Source organism: Nuphar pumila, chromosome 8 (genome assembly GCF_984573655.1).
Source record: "Nuphar pumila chromosome 8, dmNupPumi1.hap1.1, whole genome shotgun sequence".
NCBI classification, from domain to species: domain Eukaryota; kingdom Viridiplantae; phylum Streptophyta; class Magnoliopsida; order Nymphaeales; family Nymphaeaceae; genus Nuphar; species Nuphar pumila.
Genome location: NC_143256.1, coordinates 4,831,675 through 4,836,240, shown reverse-complemented (window position 1 = coordinate 4,836,240; position 4,566 = coordinate 4,831,675). Strand labels below are relative to the sequence as shown.

Here is a 4,566-nt window from a genome sequence, read left to right as displayed (position 1 = left end):
TGATGCAAGAAAGGAATACCTAGAACCGGCTTGGGTTTCACAGATTGAGAGAAAATCCCAAATGCTTCCACATGAAGCAATTATACTTGTGGAATTAATCTAGAGAATATGAGCACTCGTGCCTGTCACATTTATATGTTATCAGTTTTTTGTCTGGGAAATAGAGAGGAATTCTCTTGCTAACCTTATGCTAATTTATACTATGATAAATTGTAGACTTCAGCTAGCTAACCTAAAGTTGAGTTTTGCCTCACAATTGACATCATAAGAGAGTCGGAGAGTGCTCTACGCCCGCAGTAGCAGAAATTTGTTACTGTTGTTTTTGCTGTTGCTGCTGCAACTGTTCTAAGTTTTTCTGCATAAACAAAAATGCACTTTACAGTAGCAAACTAATTTTTCATATAGGGAACAACAATTTGAAGAGATCTCATAAACCAACCATTGTTATTATTAATTCATTAATGCATGTTTGATTATTACAAAATTTCAAAAATACCCCTCCATTTTCACTAATAGAAAAATTATATGCACTCGGCTCAAAAAACAAAAGGCCAAGGCCTCTCTTCTCACCTCAAATTATTCTTTACTAAATCCTACGGACATCAATGACTTTTCTGTCTTATGTCTTCTATTGCACTTTCCATTTAGAGTTTCCCCCTTCCTCCTCATGTCTCATTGATGCTCCATGAGTACACGATCCTCATACTAAACTCATTCTTCTACATTCGATTTTCAAGGCACAAATTATGTGGAAGTCGGCAATTGTAAAACACTAGACTGTTGCTTCCACCCACCACCGCAATTACTCAACTCTAGGCTACTATAGAGTTTCAACTACAACTTACATAATCTTCTTTGTGATCATTTCTATGGCACCTTCTAAAAGCATTGATCAATGCTACTACCGTTCTGCAATCTTACATCATGCGATCAGACAAGCTTGGCAACCGCCGGAAGAAATTCAGGCACGCCGGCGGCATCGGATCCCTAAACATCGGGTGTCTCAACAAGTAGAATCCGATGGCTACCGCCACCGTCTTTGCAGGGACAACGTAAAGCACGACTGCCACCAGTAGACATGTCCCAATGCACAGCCGAGTCATCCGCGGATCCCGCCAACTCAACAACGCCTGGAACCTCTCCCCTTGTGTTGCGAAATCCCCCAGTACCGTCTGTATTCTTGCTGCTAACGTCCGCAGCCTATCGTATCGGACTCTTACAATTTCCGGTGGCTTCGACGTCGGAACTGGATCGAATTCTTCGTCGAGTTCATCCAGATCTACGGCTTCTGCCTGCGAGAGACGGATATCCATCCCGGCCGGAATTCTCGGTCGAAACCTGTAGTACCATGCTCCCATCAGAAAGACATAGAACAGCAATGTTGGTATCAACAAGTCCGGATACCAGACCAACACCAGGAACAACACATGCACCAATATGGTGGTCACCGGATTTCGCCACCGGCAGATCTCATCCACCCATCTCGCCAATCCGACGGCCCATGTAAGCACATTCATGATCCTAAACCAGTTCGCCTTGCTCCTTCTCATGCTCCACACATGCGAATCTGTGTCGAGCATGTACTGAACAACCTCCGGACCCAGTGGTGGCTCCGAGCGCCCGAGCCAGGCCGCCACCATCTTCGTTGCTGCTCCCCTGAGCTGCTCCTGCTGCGCCATACCAATGGGGTAGAGGTAGTGCATGCGAGGAAGCAGAGGCTGCCCATAAACAGAGCACATATCTATCAGAGACGGGCAGCTGAACCTCACTGCCAACTCAATCTCCCCCATCTTCTTCACTCCTGACCTCAGCAAAACCAAGAGAGGGTATGAATTGGTGTACACCCTGTTGCTCTCCAGCATCGACAGGCGGATGCGCACCTTGCCGATGCGGTAGTCCGGCTTGCCGTCGGCCGTAACCGCCGCGTCGCCGAACATCCGCCAATTGTCGAAGACGCCGACGGTGAGCACGGTGCAGGGATCGTAGACCTGCCATGTATACTGCTCGTTCCACCGCGGTTCGAAGCTGTCCGTGATCGTCCTGGTCCGCACCCACTTCTTCCCGTACTTTGCGACGCAATACGCGTCTGTGGATCCTTTCCGGCCACCTTTAGTCTTCATGGGCAGCAGCGCCCGGGCGCCGAGAATGCCGAGCTCGAGCGTGCCGATGGCCGGCTTCCACAGCTGCTTCGCCGTCGGCCGGAAGTCACTGCAGACGTGGGCGGCCTCATCGAGCACATGGTAGCCGCCTTCGAGACACAGCCGGAGGTGAATTCGACCACCACCTTCGAGATTGAACCATTTCGACGGAATGCTGCGCGATTCATCGATCCTCTGTTCGATGGATGTCAATGGGATGGTAATGTGGCCGAGGAGAGCCGTTTCCTTGGTGGAGCGGTCTTCCAGGAGGACGATTATCGAGTCCTCTAGCGGCTCTCCGGCGACCAACATTAGCTCCTCTCTCCATACGATCGAGCTATGCGTGTTCCTTCCCGGTCTGCTTCTCAAGGATTGAAAGCCCAACTGGATTTTCACCCTTATTTCCTTCAGTGGTGGTGAAGAATTCAGGTTCAGATCATGAGCTTCTATGATTGTGACTCTGAGGTACCAGAGTTTGGGAGAATGGTAGACTTTAGATCGAGTGTGGTGCAGGAATGGGGCATCGGATTGCCAGGCCTCCGGGAAGGCGTCGTCGGCCTGAGTTCCGATCCACACGGAGAGCATGATGTCGCCAGAGACGGAGCCGTTGCCTTCGAGCCGATACCACTGTGGTGCCAACGGGCTATCAGGAGGGACACGAAGGGGAACATCCGACAAGTCGAAGCAGACGCCGCCGAGGAAGGCGTCGCCGGAGTTCCAGATTGAGATCTCAAGCCTCGCCGCCGCGTTGCCGGAGAGATCGAGCCGGTCGCGGCCGAAGGCGAACACCTGGTGCCACTCCGGCTGGCCGGAGAGATCCCCTGCTTTGTTGGGCAATGCTGGTTTCGAGAGGACGTAGTGCCCGCCGGCCCTGATCTTCACGTAGGCATCGACGGCGCCGCCGGCGATGGTGCGCGCCTTCACGATCCGGGTGAAGAGGTACTGCATCGGCTCGACGAGGTCGTAGGCCGGCAGCAGCTCCGTTTCCACCGGGAAAGTGGCGGCTTTCCGCAGCGTTTTCGGCGCGAATTCGCCGTTTGCTGCTCTTGCTGCTCGCAGCTCTACTGGTGGTGGTGGGCTTTCCGGTGGTGGTGGTGGTTGTGAGGGAGTTGGATTTACCTCCTCAGGTTGTACCTGCTCAACGGGAGGTGGGTTAGGTTGTGGTGGTGGTGGTGTGTCCTGTGTCGCATCCACAGTTGGTGCAATTTCTGTTGATTGTGGTGGTGGTGGTGGTGGGTTTTCATTCCCCGGCTCCACCGGTGGAGGTGGAGGATCTGGAATGTGCTCGTCCACGTAGTAAACCCTTAGGCCGAGTTCGCCTTTGATGAAACTGAATAGGCTCTTCCTCTCCAGTGGATAGTAAACCAATGCTTCCTTCCCTTTCTCCAAAAACTGGCTGCCGGGGATCCTGACGCGGCCGAGGAAGTGGTTTTTTCGGCCATTGCCGGTCTTCTTGTCATTGTAGACCTCCGCCTCGAGGTCCTCGGCCGCCATGGTGGCCGGATCGGTGACGGCGAACTCGAGGGTCTCGTCCCACGTCGGGTTGAGGTCCCGAAATTTGGTCTGAGTTCGCTTCCGCTGGCCATCGAAGTCCACCACAACGTAGGGACTGGAGGTTCCGACGCCGTCCTTGGGCAGCAGATCGTGGGCGCCAACGACGTCCACGATCAGCTTTCTGGTTGTCATCTTGGTAATTTCATAGAGAGAGAGAGAGATGGCGGTGGTGGGGAGGAGGAAGGGAAGGGAAGGGAAGGGAAGGGAAGGGAAGGGAAGGGAAGAAAAAGGAAGCCTTTTTTGGTGGGGGGGGGGGGGGGTGTAGGATTAAGAAGATGAAGCGAATGGGGAAGAGGTGAAAAAGGAGATTCTCGCTAGCTTTTTGAAATCGAAAGCGTGCATTTGCATTGGCCACCGGTGAATGTGTTCCTCTTGCGAGCACAGGAGAGATCAGGTTTGGTTGATATCTCAGAAATGCCAATTCCAAGTATCAGTCACCTCTGAGTCTACTTCATTAATTTTCGGTTTTTGTAGTTTGATGGTGTGGTTTATAGTCATGAACAAATTTGGAAAATACTGTGAAAATCCCGATACTTTGTTTGTCATTTTAAACTGCCAAAATATCAGAATATTTTTCTATCATTCATTCATACCAAAAATATTGGTATTTCATGGTGATATTTACTGTCATATTTGATATTTAATGAGGGAAATGATACTTCTTATTTTTGCTTAAATATATATCTTTAGACTTTTTTAAATTTATTTATCATTGGAAATAAATGCACAAGAAAAATGACAATTGTCAATTCGTCACGAGAATTTGGCTGCCTATTTTGTGGTCGGAAGCTGGGTGACCCGGTCAGGTCATTCACGGAGCCTAGTTTAGTTTACTTGGCCAGTAGGAACTGAACTGGCTGTCCAGCCGTGCTTG

At 50.6% G+C, this 4,566-nt stretch overlaps 1 pseudogene across 1 annotated transcript; it reads right to left on the bottom strand.

The window, feature by feature from the left end:
- Nucleotides 1-569: 569 nt before the first annotated feature.
- Nucleotides 570-4,069, bottom strand: LOC149829481 (protein QUIRKY pseudogene; annotated as a pseudogene). The gene has a single exon (XR_016433713.1). The product of XR_016433713.1 is annotated as a protein QUIRKY pseudogene (transcript).
- Between the last annotated feature and the right edge of the window lie 497 nt (nucleotides 4,070-4,566).